Raw genomic sequence first — 22531 nt, 5'->3', positions numbered from 1 at the left:
AGGTAACACGGTCCTAAGAGGAGCCTCCCCTGAGCGGCGTCCAGCTCGCAGCCGCCGGTCCTCCGACCCTTCTAGACCTTCTAGAAGGAAGCGGACCAGCGCCCTCCCCCCAGCTCCCCAGCATCCACCTACCTGAGGCAGCTTCTAGCGTGAAACCTCAACCAAACTAAAAGTAAAGGAACCCTCTGGGCCTGGAAGACCACCGCCGCCTCCGAAGAAGGAACGCCTACAAGACTCCGCAAAATTCAAACTTCCCACACCGAACTTCTGATTGGAGGTATTTTAAGCAACACTTCCTGTAAAAGTACCCGCCTCTTCCCTTCGCCGAGGCTTGCGGTTGGTTAGCTCCTTGCTATGTTTGAATTGATTGAAAGGTGAACGGACCGTTCAAAGGGTGGCTGTGAGCTGACTCAAAGGGCGGTTCCGCGATGCGATATTGATGAGGCAGTGAGCGGTGGGAGCTCTGGGGCTGGCGGGGAGCTACAATGGCCGGCGGTTGAGAGGGCGCTACGCCTGAAACCGCCCTGGAGTTCCCGGGGCCTCGCGGGTATCCGAGAAAAGACCGAGGAACTCGGACAGAGGAGAGGGGACTCAGAATCTGAGTCCTTATTTGATTACATAAATCCAGCAGAGCTTATTGGAATATTTTCTTCACTTAACGTTTTAAAGAAAGGGCTTATTACCACATCAAATTTCTTCTTACATCTTTTACTGTTACCTTTCAGCGTTACCAGTCTTTTTTTTTCTCGTCCTTTTTTTTTCTTCTTAAATAGAGGTAAAATTATCAAATACAGTGAAAAGCATAGTTTTTTTTAGTATATGATTTGATGAGTTTTGCTAAATGTAAACAGCTGTGTAACCACCACCCAATCAGGATATAGAGTATTTCCATCACCCGGTTCTCTCAAGCCCCCTTCCAAATCTCCCACAGCTTAGACAATCACTCTTCTGATTTCTATCACCTTAAAAATAGGAGTGGTAGGTACTCTTGTCTGCCTTCTTTCTCCCAGTGTAATGTTTTCGAGATCCATCCCTACTGTTAACATGAATCAGCCGTTGTTTTTATTGCTGAAAAGTATTCCATTGAATAATTTGCTTATCCATTCTCCTGTTGATGGATATTGAATTGTTCCAATTTTTAGCTATTATGAATAAAGTTGCTATAAACATTCTTGTACAAGTCTTTTTGTGGTCATGTTTTATTTCTCTTGGGGAAATGTAGGTGTGGAATTTTTTTTTTTAACTGAGTTCTAATTAACATACAGTATTAGTTTCAGGTGTACAACATAGTGATTCAATATTTTTTACATTATGAAATGATCACCACAATAAATCCAGTTACCATCAGTCACCATACAAAGTTTTTACAATATTATTTACCATATTCTGTGACATTTGTTTTATAGCTGAAAATTTTTACCTCTTAATCCCCTTCACCTATTTGGTCCTTTCCCTGACACTCCCTCCCTGGGCAACGAACAGTTTGTTTTCTGTATCTATGAGTCTGTTTCTTGCCGCGGACCAGCCGGAGGAAGAGGATTTCACCGCCCAGGGTCAGAAGGGAAGGGGTAAGGAACTGAAGCAGTACCGACGAATGGGGTCAGAAGGACCAAGACAACTGATGGTGACAAGGCAAATTTTATTATGCTACAGTTCCAGATTACATAGACTAGAAAAAGGGAGGTTGGTTGCCAGATGGTGGTTTACATCATCTACAGACTGTCTCGGCTTCAAGGTTAACTTCCCTGGGAGAAAACCCGGAATTATCCAAAATAACCTGCACGTGCAGGGGAAAGACAGCTTTGCTTGTCTCATTTTACATTCTTTCTGATCTCTGGGCCCTGGTGATTTATCTCCCATGGAATGAAACAAGGAGGGGAACAAGTAGGGACAGTCCCTTCGAGCAGCGGCGGCATGCCTGGCATGTCCACAGCTTGCTCTCAAGGCTGACCGTTTCCCACAGTGTCTGTTTTGTTTTGTTTGTTTGTTTGTTTTGGTTTTTATATATAAATGAAATCATATGGTATTTGTTTTTCTCTGTCTGACTTATTTCATTTAGCATATTACCCTCCAGTTCCATCTATGTTGCCACAAATGGTGAGATTTCATTCTTTTTTAATGGTTGAGTAACATTCCTGTGTGTGTGTGTGTGTGTGTGTGTGTCTGTGTGTCTGTGTATACTACATCTTATTATACCACCGACTCATCCATTGATAGACATTTAGGTTGCTTCCACATTTTGGCTATTGTAAATAGTGCTGCAATGAACATAGGGGTATATATTTTTTGAATTATGTTTTCATTTTCTACAGATAAATACCCAGAAGTGGAATCGCTGGATCATATGGTAGTTCTATTTTTATTTTTTTACGGAACCTCCGTACTGTTTTCCATAGTGCCTGCACCAATTTACATTTCCACTAACAGTGCAAAAGTGTTCCATTTTCTCTACATCCTTGACAACACTTGTTGTTTCTTGTCTTTTTGATAATAGCCATTCTGACAGGTGTGGGGTGGTAGCTCACTGGGGTTTTGATTTGTATCAATATTTCCCTGATGATAAGGGAGGCTGAGCACATTTTCATGTGTCTATTGGCCATCTATATGTCTTCTTTGGAAAAATGTCTGTTCAGGTCCTCTTATTGGAGAATGGTACTAGAAACCAAGATCCGGACAGTAGGTGTGCTCCTTGCTACTAGGGAGTTTCTCAGCTGATAGGGTGAGAAAGTAGACTAACATATGTATATACAGATCTATAAATATTTCTATATGTAAACATCTGTACCTACATTAAGCTAATCATGAGTTCATGCTGATGCCTCCAACTCTAATCCATTACCACATGGATCATTCTAGCCTCCTCCCCTTGCTTATCTGTAACCTCCCACCCTAACAGTAGAAAACCTGGCTCTGTTGGTTGCCTTTGCATTTTCTTAGCATCACTGGTGAGCAGAGGGTTTAAGTTTGATGAAGTCTAATTTAAAATATTTTTCTTTTATCTTTCGTGCTTTGTTTCCTGAGAACTATTTGCCTACCACAAGATCATAACGTTATTCTCCTATGTTTTTGTTCTAGAAACTTGGTAGTTTTAGCTCTTATGTTGAGGTCTGTGATCCATCTTGAATTAATTTGTGTGTGGTATCTTCAATCTTTTCTCACTTTTTTAATACATTGTCCAGCATCACATGTAAATAAAACCCGTGTGTATAGCTGTTTGTGGGAAAAGTTCCCCCTGCAAAGCCTCAGATGATTTTTTTGAGTTAACTATAACTAAAGCACTTTAGTGCATTAAGAAATAATAAAGCAAAGCATAACATGTGGAAGGACACAGCATTGCACGTTCTATCCGTTTAGCAGCAAGGGTGTGATTGGCAGCTTTGGTGAGAATTATTTCAGCTGAAGGGTGGCGGCAGAAACCATACTGCAATGAATTAAAATTTCATTAGGAATTACTGAAACACAGGCAGAGAGTATAACTGAGGAATTAGCAGCTTTAGTGATGGAAAGGACTTTGAAGATGAGTGACTTGTACAAGATCCCACAGCTAACTAAGTAGCAGAATCAGGACTCAAACTGAGGTATTTTCATTTTCCTGGCTGGAAACATAGCTTGTTTCCGTGTTGATGTGAGAATGGAAAAGGGCATAGGATTTGGGGTCAAATGGTTGGCATTTAAAATGGCCACTTCACATTGGCAAGTTTTCTGCGCTTCTCTGAATCTCCATTTCCTTATCTACCTCTTAGGAATGTTAGGAAAATTAAACGAAATAATTAGTTCCTGTTCCGCTTCCTACGAGATGCTGACAAAGTAAAGTTACTAGCTCCTTCCCCCAAGATCAATCTCAGAGGAGCTACAGAGAGAAAACAAAAAACAAAAAACAGCCAAGTTACCTGGTAAACACCCAAATACCAAGGAAATAGAAAATTCTGGAGCAATATGGCTGTTCTGAACTGGTGTTTATGGGATAATGCATATGGCATGGGGCATAAGGCAATGGAGGATAAAATATGATAGAAATTGTTTGGCTTTTGTGTCATCCCTGCTATTCTCTTCTATATAGCAGCAGGTACAGAGAGACAAACAGATATTTTAAGATGAGCAAATACCTTTGAAGTATTTGTTGTTGTTTAAAAACTGCTACGAGCAAAGGAAAAGGAGAGCATATATTTAACCTAACCTAGAATGAAACACTCTAGATAATAAGATATGGAAAGTGGAAATGAAGGAAAAACAAGGGATATGAAGATGTCATAAAATTCTTGTCTACTATATCATTTTTTAAAGTAGAAAACATAAAAAAGGTGAGATAAATTGAAATTACAAATTAAGATAGAAAAAGTTACAAAGATATCAATAATTATAGTAAGTATAAATGAAGTAATCTCACCAGTTAGAAGATAGATGGGATTTTAGAAATCCAGACATATTCTGTTTAAAAGACATATGCCCAAAGCACATGGATATAAACAGTGAAAAATAAAAGGATGGTATATACTATGTCAGGCAATAACTAACCAGAAAAAAGCTGGTACATGTTAGGGGTGGAGACGTTCATGGTGGAATGATAAAAGGTTCAATTTACCAAGCTAGAGCAGTCTGAGACATGTATGCACCTAACAAAATAGCTTCACAGTAGATGAAACAAATATTTATAGAGCTACAGAAAAAAATGGATAAATCCACCATTATTGTGAGCAATTCAATACACATCTCTCATTATTGATAGGCCAAACAGACAAAATTTTAGCAAGGACATATGGAAGATGTCAACAAAACAATTAACAACTAGGCCAAATAAACATCCAACAATCAGAGAATACATATTTTTCTCAAGTATACATGGAACAGTTACAAATAATCATATATTAGGCCATGAAGAAAGCTTCAACAAATTTCAAAGCACATATGTACAATAAAGTTAGTCATTGAGGGACTTCCCTGGTGGCGCAGTGGTTAAGACTCTGCCTGCCAATGCAGCGGACACGGGTTCGAGCCCTGGTCTGGGAAGATCCCACGTGCAGCAGAGCAACTAAGCCCACGCACCACAATTACTGAGACTGTGCTCTAGAGCCCGCGTGCCACAACTACTAAAGCCTGCTCACCCTAGAGCCCACGTGCTGCAACAAGAGCAGCCACCACAATGAGAAGCCTGTACGCCACACGGTGAACGGGGGCTACTCTTTGTTGTGGTGCACAGATTTCTCATTACGGTGGCTTCTCTTGTTGCGGAGCACAGGCTCTAGGCGTGTGAGCTTCAGTAGTTGTGGCTCATGGGCTCTGGAGTACAGGCTCAGTAGTTGTGGCACATGGGCTTAGTTGCTCCGCGGCATGTGGGATCTTCCCGGACCAGGGCTCGAACCCGTGTCCCCTGCAATGGCAGGTGGATTCTTAACCACTGTGCCACCAGGGAAGCCCTGCCAAAACTCTTTAATGCTAACTCCAGGCACAAAGGAACCTGTGGTGTGTCTTACTTGTAACAGCATCAAATTTCAGGGAAGAGCTTTGAAAAACTTCTTTATAGTCCCTTTATGCTGTCAGGGATGTACTTGGAAGATGTAGACGATAATGTCTCTATTTCACAATGATGATAGAATCTCTGCAAAGGGGAGGAAACTGGGCTGATCAGCCGTCCTGAGCTTCGATTTAGGGTAGCTGGGCCTGCCCTGCAGCTGAAGAGAAAAACTGGAATCTAAGAAAATCGAGAGTTCTTTTAGCGTGGCAGAGAATTTGTGGTACAAAAAAGGTGGGATAGGAGAAGAAAGAACTAAGGATATCGCATGCCACAACTACTGAGGCTGCGTGCCACAACTACTGAAGCCTGCGCACCTAGAGCCCGTGCTCCGCAACAAGAGAAGCCACCGCAGTGAGGAGCCCGCGCACCACAATGAAGAGTATCCCCCACTCACCGCAACTAGAGAAAGCCCGCGCGCAGCAATGAAGACCCAACACAGCCATAAATAAAATTAAAGAATAAATAAAAATTTAAAAAAAAAGAACTAAGGATAATGTGAACCTATAAAATCTGCTTTTATTAGTTACCATCAAGGGCATGGTGATGAGAAAACTTGTTCTCTAAAATCATGGACCTGACCTATCCAACATGGTTGCCACCAGCCACATGTGGCTAAAATGTAACTAGGGTGACTGAGGAACTGAATTTTAAATTTTACTTAATCTTAATTAGTCTAAATTTGAATTTACAACCTGGTACTTGATTCAGTTATTAGAAAACTCAAGTATGTTTGGAACAACGTTGGTCCATGAGTACACTTTTTCAACTGTAAATTTTATGACATCTAAATACAGATAAACTATTTCAATGAAAATCTAAACTCAAAACTGAGATCTGCTATACTGGATTTTGGAGACTTCGTATGAATAAAAGAAAGTGAGATGTCTAATTTAACTTTTTTTTTAATATATTGATTCTGTATTGAAATAATATTTTGGATAAATTGTGAATCTATTGAGTTAAAATATATTACTAAACTTAATTTCACCTGTTGTTTTTAAAAATTTATTTTTATTTATTTATTTGTTTATTTCCGGGAAGAGCTTTATTGCTTCCGTGATGGATGCCCAGGATGGCTGCCACAGCCTGAGTGAGGTCCTTGAGCCTCACTTCCCTCTGGTCCAGGTCCAAGGACCTGGCAGTCTCATTGCTGAAACTCAGAACAGCTGCCAGGTTGGTCACTCCAGGCCTCAGGCACAGTCCTAGGGGCTGGTGGCAGCTGGGGGGTGGGGCCCATCAGGCTGGGCCAGGCCTCACCTCCCAGGCTCTGAAGTTCTCTCTGCTCAAGCCCGGGGCATCTTGTTGGCTTAAAGGATGGCTCCAGGGTTTCCCTGTGGGAAAGCTGGGGGCTGCTGAGTGGGAATATCCCATCTGCTTCCCAAAAAAGCCAAACTGTGTCATGAGCTGGAGCGGGCTGGCCTGAGATCCTGCCCCCCTTCCCGGAGCCCGAGAGCAGGCTAGTCCTGGCACTCCCACTCTACAGGAAGCCCACTGGTTGGGCTTGAGGGGCCCTTCAGTGGGTCTCTTTCCGCACTGCCAGTGGACCAAACTTACATCTCCAACCTTATTGAAAAATAAATTAGCCCTACCTTCCCCCCACCACAAATGCACAAAATGATAATACTCTGAACACTGATTGGAGAAATGATTCTGGCAGCAGCCTTGCTGCCTAGTGTCCACCTCCTGCATGCTGGGCCCGCTGGGCATGGCCAGTGGCCTCCTGGTCCTCTGGCTTCGAGGACACAGGCTGAGAGGGAGACTAAGAGCTGGTGTCTGAGGCTGACCTCTGAGCAGACACAGCTCTGGCTGCCCCACGAAGGCCTCGCCACTCACCTGTTTCTTTTTAATGTGGCTGTTAGAAAAATTTTAATTGCGTGTCTGGCTCACATTACATTTCTACTGGGAAATGCCATTGTAATTTATGAGAAACTTCGCTGTCTGAAATATCAAGGAAAATGGAACGTCTCACTCCCTGTGGGTTACTTTGACACAGGGAAGGAGCCTCAATTTCCAACCCAGGGATTCAGAAAAGAGGTTTTTAAATGGTAGTTTCCAAGAAACAGGTAATCAGACCAGAATATGTCTAACAGAAGTTTAAAAAACGTTTGCAACAGGAGGAGGCCAAGGCCATGTAAACCATGTTTCTCCTCAGGCTGTACAATTCCTCTCCTTTGGAGTGATCACTGCTTTCTTACCAGTGACATTGCCTGCTCTGCTTTTGCTTCCAGAACAAAGATGACAGAGAAACCTCGATTGCTAAAGTGCCCCTGTTCGTGACAGCACCAGTCCACAGTGGATCCCCGCTTCTTCCGCTCCCTCCTCAGCACCACTCAGCACTGGCCCATGCCCTGAGGTAAGCCCCTCCCAAGTCTCTCTTGCCCAGACATCCCAGGATCCCCGGGAGAGGCTGCATGCTCTCTTGCAGCAGCCAGTAAATTAACCAAACTTAAACCACAAGTGTGTTCCCGGTGGTCTTCGTCTGATGGGCTTTATCTGTGGACCTCTTGAACTGGAGTCTTGAAATCTTGAAACTGGATTACCAAAAAGGAATGAATCATTCATTGATTCAAGAAACATTTATGATGTAAAGGGTGGAGTTTCAGAGTCCAGCCAACCTGGGCTGAGTCCTGGGTTGCTCAATGTCTGTTCTCAAACTTCATTGATGCAGGTTCTATCAATACCTACTTGGTAAGTTTGTCGTGATGATTAAATAAAATACCCTACCTGAAGAGCTCAGCAGAGTAGCTAGCGTACAGCGAACACTTAAAAAATGGTTGTTACGGTTAGCTGACCACAAAGGGGAAAAGTTAGGATGAGAACCAAATCCTGTGGACATTCCTGTGTTCTCTGGACCAGCCCTGCTTCTGACAAGGCAGGGAGAGGGGTTTGGGTGGCAAATGGAATTAATTAATTAACTAATCAATTTGCCTGTAACAGTTGAAGTTGAAAGGAGAGTGAAAGGGCCTCTAATCTCCACTGGAATTAAAGGGTGAAGGAATTACACACAAAGGCTTCTCCTTTTCTGTTTTCCCAGGTTTTAAAGATGCTTTTACTTTATATGCTTAATAAACTTTTTTTTTAACATCTTTACTGGAGTATAATTGCTTTACAATGGTGTGTTAGTTTCTGCTTTATAACAAAGTGAATCAGCTATACATATATCCCCATATCCCCTCCCTCTTGCTTCTCCCTCCCACCCTCCCTATCCCACCCCTCTAGGTGGCCACAAAGCACCGAGCTGATCTCCCTGTGCTTTGCGGCTGCTTCCCACTAGCTATCTATTTTACATTTGGTAGTATATATAAGTCCATGCCACTCTCTCACTTCGTCCCAGCTTACCCTTCCCCTCCCCATGTCCTCAAGTCCGTTCTCTATGTCTGCGTCTCTATTCCTGTCCTGCCCCTAGGTTCTTCAGAACCATTGTTTTTTTAGATTCCATATATATATGTTAGCATAAGGTATTTGTTTTCCTCTTTCTGACTTACTTCACTCTGTAACTTAATAAACTTTTTAATGCCTAGTGGCTCCAGGGTCCATGTAAACCAAGCCTGGGATTAGCAGGCTACCAAGATGAGTATAGCATAGTGTGGAAAGAGTATGGGCTTTGGCTCCATAGCTTTGGGTTTAAATCCCAACACTGCCACATTTTCAATCCATAGGTTAAAGGCCACATATGGCCTTAGACAAGAGACTCAATCCTTCCAGAGCCTCTGTTTGATAACACCTTCTTCATGGAATTTTAAGATAAAGATACATTATATAAAATACTTGGCAAATAGTAGATTTTCAATGAATGGTACTTTAAAATAATAACAGTGACAAAAATAAGAATAATAACAGTATCCTTGAATCTACCAATAGAAACTACGCGCACTTCTAATTAAAATATTGAGAAATAAAGTGCAAGACGTATTGCTATCAAAAATTAGTAGGAATGACAAAATTAACGTTAGTTGGTCAAAATTATAAACTGGTAAAGTCTTTCCAGAAAACAAGCATAAGAGGGCTTCCCTGGTGGCGCAGTGGTTAAGAATCCACATGCCAATGCAGGGGACATGGGCTCGAGCCCTGGTCCAGGAAGATCCCACATGCCGCGGAACAACTAAGCCCGTGCGCCACAACTACTGAGCCTGCACTCTAGAGCCCACAAGCCACAACTACTGAAGCCTGCATGCCTAGAGCTCCGCAACAAGAGAAGCCACCGCAACTAGAAGCCTGCACACTACAACAAAGAGTAGCACTACCCCGCTCACCGCAACTAGAGAAAGCCCGTGCACAGCAATGAAGACCCAATGAGCCAAAAATAAATAAATAAAATAAAGAACACTACCTAACACCATACACAAAAATAAACTCCAAATGGATTAAAGACCTAAATGTAAGACCAGACACTATAAAAGTCTTAGAGGAAAACATAGGAAAAACACGCTTTGACATAAATCACAGCAAGATCTTTTTTGGCCCACCTCCTAGAGTAAAGGAAATAAAAACAAAAATAAACAAATGATACTTAATTAAACTTAAAAGCTTTTGCACAGCAAATGAAACCATAAAGAAGACAAAAAGACAACCCTCAGAATGGGAGAAAATACTTGCAATTGAAACAACAGACAGAGGATTAATCTCCAAAATATACAGACAGCTCATGGAGCTCAATATCAAAAAAACAAACAATCCAATCCAAAAATGGGCAGAAGACCTAAATAGACATTTCACCAAGGAAGACATACAGATGGCCAAGAGGCACATGAAAAGATGCTCAACATCACTAATTATTGGAGAAATGCAAATCAAAACTGCAATGAGGTATCACCTCATGCCAGCTATTATCAGAAAATCTAGAAACAGTAAATGCTGGAAAGGGTGTGGTGAAAAGGGAACCCTCCTGCACTGTTGGTGGGAATGTAAACTGATGCAACCACTATAGAAAACAGTAAGGAGATTCCTTAAAAAATTAAAAATAGAATTACCATATGACCCAGCAATCCCACTACTGGGCATATACCCTGAGAAAACCATAATTCAGAAAGAGGCATGTAGGGCTTCCCTGGTGGCGCAGTGGTTAAGACTCCGCCTGCCAATGCAGGGGACACGGGTTTGAGCCCTGGTCCGGGAAGATCCCACATGCCGCGGAGCAAGTACAGTGCCCATGTGCCACAAGTACTGAGCCCGCTCACCTAGAGCCCATGCTCGGCAGCAAGAGAGGCCACCACAATGAGAGGCGCACACACTGCAACGAAGAGCAGCCCCCGCTCACCGCAACTAGAGAAAAGCCCGCGCACAGCAACGAAGACCCAATGCAGCCAAAAATAAATAAATAAATAAATAAATATATATATATATATATATATATATATTAAAAAAAAGAGAGAGACATGTACCACAGTGTTCATTGCAGCCCTATTTACAACAGCCAGGACATGGAACCAACCTAAATGTCCATCGACAGATGAATGGATAAAGAAGATGTGGCACATATATGCAATGGAATATTACTCAGCCATAAAAAGAGATGAAATTGAGTTGTTTGTAGTGAGGTGGATGGACCCAGAGTCTATCATACAGAGTGAAGTAAGTCAGAAAGAGTAAAACAAATACTGTATTCTAACACATATATATGGAATCTAAAAAAAAAAAGTGGTACTGATGAACCTATTTGCAGGGCAGGAATAAATATGTAGACACAGAGAATGGACTTGAGGACATGGGGTGGGAGGGGGAAGCTGGGGTGAAGTGAGAGTAGCATAGACATATATACACTACCGAATGTAAAATAGTTAGCTAGTGGGAAGAAACAGCATAGCACAGGGAGATCGGCTCGGTGCTTTGCAATGACCTATAGGGGTTAGATAGGGAGGATGGGAGGGAGGCTCAAGAGGGAAGGGATATGGGGACATATGTATGTATATGGCTGATTCACTTTGGTGTACAACAGAGACTAACACAGTACTGCGAAGAAATTATACTCCAATAAAGATCTATTGGGGCTTCCCTGCTGGCCCAGTGGTTAAGAATACGTCTGCCAATGCAGGGGACATGCGTTCGAGCCCTGGCCCGGGAAGATCCCACATGCCATGGAGCAACTAAGACCATGAGCAACAACTACTGAGCCTGAGCTCTAGAGCCTGCAAGCCACAACTACTGACCCCGCGTGCCACAACTACTGAAGCCTGCACGCCTAGAGCCTGTGCTCTGCAGCAAGAGAAGCCACTGCAATGAGAAGCCCATGGACTGCAACAAAGAGTAACCCCTGCTCAGCACAACTAGAGAAAGCCCGAGCACAGCAACGAAGACCCAACACAGCCAAAAATAAATAAATAAATAAATAAAATTTTTAAAAAGATCTATTTAAAAAAATTAAGATAAAAAAGTTAAAATGAAAATAAAGAAGTCTCCCTCCTGTTCCCAGCTACCACCTCTCCTCCTCATGCCCTAATTCACTTCCCAGAAATCACTCCTGTTAACAGTTTCTGCTTCATATTTCTTCAAGTTCTATCATATTTAACAGAATCTATTGATATTCTATTATAAAAGGTTAGGAATTTATCATGATCTAGCTACCTTTCCATCTCTGGATTTTATTGCTTATGTGTTATATTTTTATTTTCTAGTGGTTGCCTTATTTACTTTATTATTTTTTTTAGTTTTATTTATTTATTTATTTTTATTGGTTGCACCAGGTCTTAGTTGTGGCAGGTGGGCTCCTTAGTTGTGGCACACATGTGGGATCTAGTTCCCTGAGCACGGATTGATCCTAGGCCCCCTGCATTGGGAGCACAGAGTCTTACCCACTGCGCCACCAGGGAAATCCTGCCTTATTTACTTTAAATAACATATTTAAATGTTTAGGTCTTGATTTATCAAATTTAGTATGGGTTGAGTACCCCCAATGAAAAATGAGTATAATACCCTCCTTTCTATTTCTCTCTATCTACCTCCCAGTTTCTCTTAGTTGTATTCATATGTGTTTGAATTATATTGTATTTTCCCTTTTCCATTTCTCCATTCAAGCAAGTAACAGGCTCTGAATTCTAGCACTTCAGGGGAAGTATAGGACAGGGAGGAAAGCAGAATTAGCCTGTAAAATTTGTTCTGGCTTTTGTTTTCCATAAGCCTAAGCTCATTGAGGAGCTCAGAATTTGAGGGAGAAAGCTTGATGACATGGAGAAGCAGGATGTGGGGGTAGGCTTCTACCCTAGAGATTCCATGAGGGTTGGGTTGTGGTGATAACTTGTGTGCTCCATCATGGAACTCTGAGGAGAAGGTAAGCCTCAGAAGAGGTAGTGATGTCAGGTATCTGGAGAAGGCAGGACCCTAGCACAGGGTTCCCAACCTCTGCTGAGAGTCCCATGCCACACATGGGGCCTCAAAGGAGCAGAGACCTGCTGCATTGGAAACAATCATTCACTGAGGCTCTCAGTTACCTGGGTGTACAGATTACTAATGTCTGGACAGTGCCTGTGCTCTCTGATGCTTTGGCAACTGTATACCTTGACAGGACCCAGGGAGGGCAGAGAAACCCCAAGAATATCTGTGCTTACATTTCCCATCAATCAGGACTTATGGGGGAGGTTGGAAGAGAAAGGGAATACTTCCCAGAGGCAAAAATTAAATTGAAATGTAGAGAATAAAGTGATATTTCTTACATACTTGAATATGTTCCCTGAGATTTATACCCTGCCACATGATTTTTAAATTGTCATGATTTATGACATTTATGTGCACATCTGTAATATAATTATTAAATCTCCTGTGCTTTGGGCATTGTTTGATACCCAAAAGTGAAAATAAATAGCTAGCATATATGCTGTTATGATTACATAAGTATTATTCACTGTGAACCAAATATTGTGCTTGGACTAATTTAGAAGGAAACTGAATCCTACGACATTAAAAGTTTGCTGCTTAAATCTTTCCTTAAGTTTTTCTGCTTCTGCTTAGTTGCCACCATTGTTGTATAACCTGATGTCTTGGATCCTTATTTTTGTGCTGAAGCACTTCCTCAAGTAATTTTTTTTTATGTATGGAGCATGAGTGGTAAATTTTTAATTCCCAGATATATTTATTTTGTCCTCATGCTTATTCAATAATAAGGCTAAGTTTAAAAAGATCTTCCCTTAGATCTTTGAAGACATTACTGCACTTTCTTCTTCTGTTTTTGGCTGCGCTGCTTGTGGGATCTTAGTTCCCCTACCAGGGATTGAACCACGGCCTTTGGCAGTGGAGTCCTATCCACTGGACCGCCAGGGAATTCCCTCCACCTTCTTCTATAGTCTTACTTTTTCTCCACTTGCTAGAGATTAAGAAAAGTGAATTGGAGCCTCTACTTCTTGTGTGTTTCTATTTCTCCTTGTATCGCCTATAGTTTTTGCTTTATGAATATTAATGCTATGTTCTTCAGTGGATAGATTTTATATCTCCATTGTGAATTTCCCCTTCAGTATTATAAAGTATCTTGTTTAATGCTTTTTTGGCCCAAATTCTGAAGTTACTACAAGTCTGGCTTTGATTTTTCTCTGAGGCGCCAGTACTCTTACCAGAAAGCACCTTTCATAAACTGCACTGATTGTTGGCCCACGGACAGCTCCCCTCTTAGAATTTGCTGTTGCTGAGCCTCTTAGAAGGAACCTGGCTTGCCTTTGTCCTGAGATGCAATTTCTTCTCTTTTGATTTTTTTCATGAAATTCAAACCCATTTGCTTTCTATTTTCCAGGTAGTCCTCAAATTTTCTGGTACACTGATGATACTCTAATCATTTTCTACTGATACGGCTTTATGTTTTAAAAAATATCTGTCTTATTCCAGTGGGAGGGTGTGGGGTTGTCATGTGTCACAGTCTACACCTGGACCTGGAATTTTTCCTAGAGATTTTTTTTTTTCCACACCGCACAGCTTGTGGGATCTTAGTTCCCGGACCAGGGATTGAACCCAGGCACTCGGCAGTGAGAGCACAGAGCCCTAACCACTGGACAGCCAGGGAAATCCCCCCTTAGAGAGTCTTAATAAACACCAAATTTATAGGAATAAAACACTGTTTAGCATCTATCCATTTTCTTCTTCCTTCCTTTATTCTTCAACATGCATTGCATATGCACACAAAATCATTTAATTTATCATCTGTACGCTTTTCCTTAATATTCATTAAAATTCTCAGTGCCTTAGTTCTCTTTTCTCCTCATAAATGTAAAAACTGGAAAATGTAAAATACTGGAAAGACCTATTTGAATGATGTATCTCTAGTGAGCTTTCAAAAATTTTGGCATACATTTTAAGACATATTACTATACTATTATGTGGCCATTGTAGAATGGCATAACTCCAAAGGGAATTACAGCAATCTATAGTCAGAATTCAGTACAATAATTTTAAAAAATGAATAAGTTCAAAGGTTTGAATAAATTACTTGCATATAATTTTATTCTTATACTTTCCATACATTACAAGCTTCAAGGCATTTTACAGCTAGCAGCTGATATTATTTGCAATAAGTCATTTTTTTCTTTATATGCTAAATGTACAAGCAGAAAATTATATATTCAATTTAACTATAAATATATATGTGATGTCATTATCTACCTGATCTTAAATCCTCATTTTGTAAGATAAATCTTTTTTCTTTTTTAATAGAAACGTTAGTTCACTTACTTTGTTAACTGCATCAGAATCTGTGTTATCACTTTTCATTTTGGAAATCTAATTGTTGGAGTCCTTCTTTAAAGGAACCAAGTTGCAGTATAGCAGACTTACCACGTGGTGGCACACGAAAGCCCAGAAACAAGCATCATACAGACCTGTAACAGGCCTGTACTTAAAAATTTAGGCAGAGAGCTATCTTGTAGGTAGCAACAGGAAACAAACAGAGCTGTGAAACAGTCGTATTAGAAGATGCTAGGGACTTCCCTGCTGCAGCAGTGGTTAAGACTCCGTGCCCCCAATGCAGGGGGCCAGAGTTCAATCCCTGGTCAGGGAATTAAATCCCACATGCATGCCGCAACTAAGAGTTCACATGCCACAACTAAAGAGCCCTCGAGCTGCAACTAAGACCCAACACAACCAAATAAATAAATATTTATTTATTTAAAAAAATAAATAAAAATGCTAAAAATGTTCTATAACTTGATCAGGGTTGTGGTTACATAGGTATATACATATATAAAAATTCATCAAGCTATATATCTAAGATTTGTGCATTTTACTATATGTATATTATACCTCAATAAAAAAAATTTAAGTGATTATAAATGAAAAACTTTTTATATAAGCCACCTTAAACTTTTCCCTATTATTGAACACAACAACAACAAATTTCAGAGGGAGGACTTCCCTGGTGGTCCAGTGGGTAAGACTCCATGCTCCCAATGCAGGGGACACGGGTTCGATCCCTGGTCGGGGAACTAGATACTGCATGCATGCCGCAACTAAGAAGTCTGCATGCTGCAACTAAAAGATCCCACGTGCTGCAACTGATATCAGGCGCAGCCAAAATAAATAAATAAATAAATATAAATATATATATATATATATATATATTTTTTTTTTGCAGTACGCGGGCCTCTCAGTGTTGTGGCCTCTCCTGTTGCGGAGCACAGGTTCCAGACGCGCAGGCCCAGCGGCCATGGCTCACGGGCCCAGCCACTCTGCGGCACGTGGGATCTTCCCGGACCGGGGCACGAACCCGTGTGCCCTGCAACGGCAGGCGGACTCTCAACCACTGCGTCACCAGGGAAGACCTAAATAAATATTTAAAAAAAAAAATTCAGAGGAGTACTATGTATTAACAATTTCCCTAAACATTATGAAACTATTTAATAATAGTTATTTTAACTTAGTGCAATACATTTAAAACATTCTGAAACTGTCAACGTTAAAATTGTCAATTGCAGTTAAAACTGGACCATCAACAGCACAGCAATACAGTGGATGGATAAATCATGGGTATAATCACATACTAGAACATTATACAGTAATGAGAATTAGGGAAGCACAGCTACATGCATCATCATGGATAACTCTCACAACACAAATTAGGTGAATGAAACAAGTCACAAAAGTCACTTATATATAAAGTTCAGAAATAGTCAGAATAAACAATATTGTTTATGGATGCATGCATAGGTGGTAAACCTAAAGAAACACCAGAATGATTACAAAAGGCAGAATAGTGGTCACCCCTTGAGGGGAGGGAGGACGATGCCATCTGCAGAGGAGAACACAGATGGCTTCTAAGGTCCTGGCATCATTCTGCTATATTTCTTCACCTGGGTGGTGGTTACACAGGGGTTTGCTTTATAATTTCTCTTGAAGTGCAAAAGAGGTAGATTTAAAGGTAAAAATCCAATAATCAGGTTTTGTATAGTCCAGAAAGCCCAGGGGTTTATCTTCTGGCAAACTGAAAGTAGTCACAGGCACCTGGCATTATATGTAGGGTTGCCAGATTTAGCTAATAAAATAAGAAACTACAGCCAATAACAATCAGGAAGCTCAGTTAAATGTGAATTTCTAGTAAACAAAGACTAATTTTTTAGTATGAGTATATCCCCATTCAATATCTGATCCCATGCAATATCTGGGATACTTACTTAATCTGGCAACACCAATTATGTGGTGGCAACACTAATTATGTGGCAGCAACACTAATTATGTGGCGAGTTGCACAGGCAGAACCAGTTCTCAGTGGGCCATTGAGTGGAGTAACCAGAGGAGGATCAAGGGAAGGAAAGAGGAGGAAGAAAAGTCCTTTTTTTTTTTTAATTTTAGAATTTTTTTTTATACAGCAGGTTCTTATTAGTTATCCATTTTATACATATTAGTGTATATATGTCAATCCCAATTCATCACACACACACACACACACACACACACACACACTCCCCCGCCACTTTCCGCCCTTGGTGTCCATACGTTTATTCTCTACATCTGTGTCTCTATTTCTGCCCCTCTGGTAACAAAAGTCTTAAAATAAATTAGCCTGATCCTAAACCCCTATTTGAACAACAGAGTAATGGATGTGCTGAGTTTAACCATTATGGCAATAGTTCAAAAGCAATGAATCGACATAAACTATTGAATAATTTCCACCAACAAAAAGCGATATCAGCAACTATTTAATAGAGCCACCAGTGTTTCTGCTAAAAATTGCATCTCTCTCACTGCATCAGCATCTGTTCTGATGATTTTGGATGAAGATATTGTGGAAGATAGCCCTGATGATGTTCATTCTGTGACTAAAGTTTTTCTAATTCATAGGCAAGGATTAGTAGGAGCGTGAAGTTGCGAGGTTGTTTTGTTTTTATTCTACAAATATTCTCTGACAGCCAGAACCCAACTTAGACCCAAAGGACAGGATAATGAATGACACAGACATAGTCGTTTCCTGTGGAACTCAGTGTCTAGGCCCTAAGGGACTGTAAGATGATGACAGACAGGAAGGCAGACATAGATAGACAGATAGATAGATAATTATGTGCACTAGGGAAAATATTATCTAGCAATATTGAATATCTGTTGTTTGCTGGCCAGCATTCCTCTTTCTTTTGGGAAATCACCAGACCCAGTTCTGTGTTATTTGGTTTGGGTGGAACTGACCCCAAGCCCATGACCACAATTGATGATGACTGACTCAAGGATAGGCAAATAATTCAATTATAACTGATGAACTCCCCGAGAGACATGAAGTAGAGGCTTCTGGAAAAGTGAAGCATTCACTCTTGCCTTTGGTTACGGTCACTATGTTGCTAATTTGAGGGAAGCCATCCAGACAATCAGGCCTGTCAGATACATACCCACAGGGGGCATCAATTACAGGTGTAAAAGATAAAGTCAGCCCCCAGAAAAAGCATCCTGGTGACACTGTGGAGCCCTGATTCAAGATGAACTGAAACTCCTCACAGACTTTTCAGTTAAATTGAGCCAATAAATTCATTCATTTTTTAAGAGCAGTTTGAGTTTCAGTTTTCTATCATTTGCAGCAATAGAGTCCTAACTGATACAATAAAAGTCTAAGAGGAAATAAAAGATTTCTTTCCTATTCCCCAACATCCAGTTTCATCCCCTGAAGATAATCACTGTTACATTTCTTTCAGACATTTGTTTGCCTTTTCATGCAAATAAGACTCTATTCCACCACTTCCTTTTTTTAGTCTTACACTGTATTGTGAACATCTTCATTTGTCGATGCAAAGTAGTCTGTACATGTATCATCATCAATTTAATGTCTTCCACTGATAGAAATTAATTTTTCCTCAGTTTTTACCTTGATAAACAATACCTTGATACATGTCTTTGTGCATTTATGCAATGATTAAAAAAACTCTAGAAACGGAATTGCTCTTTCAAAGGGAATGTATGTTAACAATTTTGCCCTCCAGAATAATTACACCAATTCACACTCTTCTCAGAAACAGAACATGTTTCTCCTCACCATTGCGAACACTGCGTTTTGTGAAATTTAAGAAATTTTGCCAATATGAAAATGAAAAGCAGTATTGTTTTCTTGATATGCATTTCTTTAATGAATGTATAACACACAAAACACAAATGGAGAGACCCGTACATACTTAGGCTATTTTATAAATTAACTATTTTCTTATAAATTCCCCATTCATATCCTTTGCCAATTTTCTTTGGGGTCATCTGTCTTTTCCCTATTGATTTGTCTTTATAAATTAAGAAAATAAACCCTTTGAAACCTCTCTGGAGGTCCAGTGGTTAAGACTCCACGCTTCCACTGCAGGGGGCATGGGTTCCATCCCTGGTTGGGGAACTAAGATCCCACATCCCACATGCAGTGGGGCATGGCCAAAAAAGAAAGAAAGAAAATAGACCCTTTTCTCGCACATGGTTTGAATATATTTTTCCAAGTTTGTTGTTTGTCCTTCAACATTTCTTTATTTCTCTCCCTCCTCACTCCCTCTCTCTCTCTCTCTCCCTCTCTTTCTTTCTTTTACTTTCCTCCCTCCCTCCCTCCCTTCCTCTCTCTCTCTCTCTCTCTCTTTCTCTCTTTCTTTCTAGTATAACATTTCAAGCATACAGAAAACAGGAGAGAATTATGTAATGAGCACCTGTATGCCCACCATTCAGCTTTAAAATGTTATCCTTTGCAATTTTGCTTCACTTTTTAAAAATGAAATAGTAAAATGTTACAGGTACAATCAAAGCTTCTTTTATATTCTCACTGATCCTATTCCTCTCCACCTCTCCCCAGAGGTAACCACCACCTTGAAGGTGATGTGCATCTGTTTTTGGAGACTCTTTATATACTTGAAAACCCCCTCTTATTCACCAAAGGTTTAAATATTTTCCTACGTCGTTCAAAAAAAAAAAAAAGACAGCAATAACAAATTGACTGTTGACAGTTGTTCTCAAGTAAGTCTCATCGGGATCTGCAAGCATCTTTCTAAGATTAATTCACATTATTCCAATAGTAGGGCTTGCAAATTTCCCGTGAGAAGCTCTTCACAAAGTGTGCCAGCCTTCTGATTAAGGTTGCTAATAAAGAACAGAGAGGAATCTACCCATCAAACTTGACTCAAATGAGCTTATGATTGGATATATTATATATTATACTATAATTTATTTTGACTCCAGGAGAATTTATTTTTTAAGGGGTCATAGTACCACATTTTGCCCACTTTGAAGCATACGTTAATTTGGGTCAAAGCCCTCTATATAAGCAGTGATGGTCATGGGGGCAGGGGTGTTCAGATTCACTTGAACATATGAAAAGAAGAAATTTCTTAAATAGTGATGAAACCATTGTGGTCATGTCTGAACATTTTTGCAGAAAGAATTAAAAGAGTTTAAAAAAAATCTTTGAATAATCTCTAGTCTTTTGAAAATATTCTGAAACTTCTACCTCATTGTTTATTTTTTAAAAATATTTATTTTATTAAATAAATAGTTTTAAAATATTTATTTGGTTGTGCTGGGTCTTAGTTGTGGCAGGCAGGCTCCTTAGTTGTGGCTTGAGGGCTCCTTAGTTGTGGCATGCATGTGGGGTCTAGTTCCCTGACCAGGGATCGAACCTGGGCCTCCTGCATTGGGAGCATGGAGTCTTAACCAGGGAAGTCCCATCACTGCTTATTTTTGAAAGATCCCAAGTTAGGCTTAGCCTAAACAAGGGAGTCAACAGTGATTTTGACAAGCATCTTAAACAGTATACTTCTATGGCTTTATACTTTTTTCACAGATCTCTTTTAAACTGTATATAACATAACTTTGTAAAATTGTAAAGTTTGTAAAAATTACTTCTTATTGTGCATATTCTTCTGTGGCTCATCATGGTTATTCAGCATGACTTCAAAATGTATCCATGTTGATACATGTATTGAATAGCTTGAGTTGATTCATTTTATCTATTCAATAGTTTTCCCTCCGTGAATTTGATTTTCCATTTTTAAATTAATAAACATTTAGATTCTTCTTTTTTCTTCTGGTAAAAACAGTGCTGCCTTGAACGTATCTCCTTGTGCACATGTCTGAGAATTTCACTAGTTTGTCTGACTGCAAGTGAAACTGCTGCTTTGTGAGTCCCACATCTCTGTACTGGATATTGTCAAATTGCTCTTCCAAGAGGTTGTATCATACAATTTCTATTTTCCCTGGCAGTAAATGAAGATTCCTGTTTACCCATATCTTTTCTGTTTCTGGTATTTTTGTTTTGGAGCTGTATAATTTTAATAGAAGTACTTTTAATCAAATTATTGCCTTGTGACTTCTAGCCTCTGTGTGTGTGTATGTGTGTTATCATGTTTGGAGGGTGGGGTTTTTGTGTGTGTGTGTGTGTTTGATCATGTTTAGTTTAGGTAGCTATTTCAGCTAACTTTCAAATATAGCTTTATTGTTGTTTATTTTATTTCACAATGAAACAAAGAATAGTGTTAATTTTTCAGAAATCTGGTAACCCTGCATCATGATGCTTTCCAAATTGTACAACTCTTTGCCTGCCAAATATTAAGAGGGGCTAATAGTAAAATTAAATTAAATTCAGAAAACTGTGATTTGAAAACTGTGCTAATCACTATGTATAATAGCCAAACATTTTTCATTGGAAGGTTTTCGCTCACTGTACAGAACCGGGTTATCTGATAAAGCATTAATAAGTGTGTGAGGTCCAGGGTGAACAGTTAATCTGGAAGGTTTCAGTACTGATGTTTCTTTCCCCCTATCTTCCTTGTCCTACTTCTTTTGAATAGTGTTCACTTTCTCTTCCTTTTCAGGTCAATCTTAAAGTTTCAGTACAGTTTTAGAGGTAACAAAGTTCAGGTTAAAATTTTTTGCAGTGTAAGCTCATTCAAGGCACTGAACTTTCTCATGCCATCCTGGTTAAAAAAAACTAAAACTCCAAACCTGTAGAATAACCAGATGTGACATTTGCTGAACTGTCCTGTATAAATAAGCAATAAATTACATAGTGAACAAGGACTATAGCAGGTGTGGTAAATTAGGAATGGCTTTTTGACATAAACTGATGATATTTTTACTTCTTCTGGAACAATCAGAAGTATTTTTTTTTTTTACATGCTCAATCTTTTTTGTGAAACTTTCTTTCATAACAGTATAAAATCTAGCAACACTTTATCACAGCATCCCTGGGTGGGAGGTGTTGCTTTCCTTCACCATCTATAAATGTCCCTAAATGAAGAATTTTTGCCTCAAGATGTGCATTCCTCCAAATTATTTGTGAAATTTCCTTTGAAGAGAGTCCAACTACTGTAGAAAAGTTTAAATCCCGCATAAGGATAGTCATTTTGTTTTCCAATATTTCACGATTTTTAGAAGGTGGCAAAGTCTTTAAGCTTTTTTGTCCAGACCTGGGCTTTTTTATTTATTTTTATTTTTGTTTGTTTGTTTGTTTTTTGTTTGCAGTACGCGGGCCTCTCACTGTTGTGGCCTCTTCCCGTTGCGGAGCACAGGCTCCGGACGCGCAGGCTCAGCGGCCATGGCTCACGGGCCCAACCGCTCCGCTGCATGTGGGATCTTCCCGGACCGGGGCACGAACCCGTGTCCCCTGCATCGGCA

The 22531-nt window shown here is 40.1% G+C and overlaps 1 protein-coding gene and 1 long non-coding RNA gene across 4 annotated transcripts in view; one reads left to right on the top strand and one right to left on the bottom strand.

Annotated features, from left to right (window-relative positions):
- The window catches only part of DLGAP5 (DLG associated protein 5), a 39682-nt gene extending 39413 nt beyond the window's left edge, over window positions 1-269 (bottom strand). For all 3 annotated transcript variants that reach the window (XM_019923781.3, XM_019923788.3, XM_033851123.2), the window contains exon 1: window positions 133-269. The gene's annotated coding sequence lies outside the window, so the exon portion shown is untranslated. The remainder of the gene's footprint in view (window positions 1-132) is intronic.
- LOC141277972 (uncharacterized) lies at window positions 168-16230 on the top strand. Its single transcript, XR_012329975.1, has 3 exons — window positions 168-277; window positions 7741-7865; window positions 16056-16230. It is a non-coding gene; the product is annotated as an uncharacterized lncRNA (long non-coding RNA).
- Window positions 16231-22531: the final 6301 nt, after the last annotated feature.

This window comes from Tursiops truncatus, chromosome 2, assembly GCF_011762595.2.
Source record: "Tursiops truncatus isolate mTurTru1 chromosome 2, mTurTru1.mat.Y, whole genome shotgun sequence".
Lineage (NCBI taxonomy): Eukaryota > Metazoa > Chordata > Mammalia > Artiodactyla > Delphinidae > Tursiops > Tursiops truncatus.
This window is presented reverse-complemented; position numbering and strand designations above follow the sequence as displayed.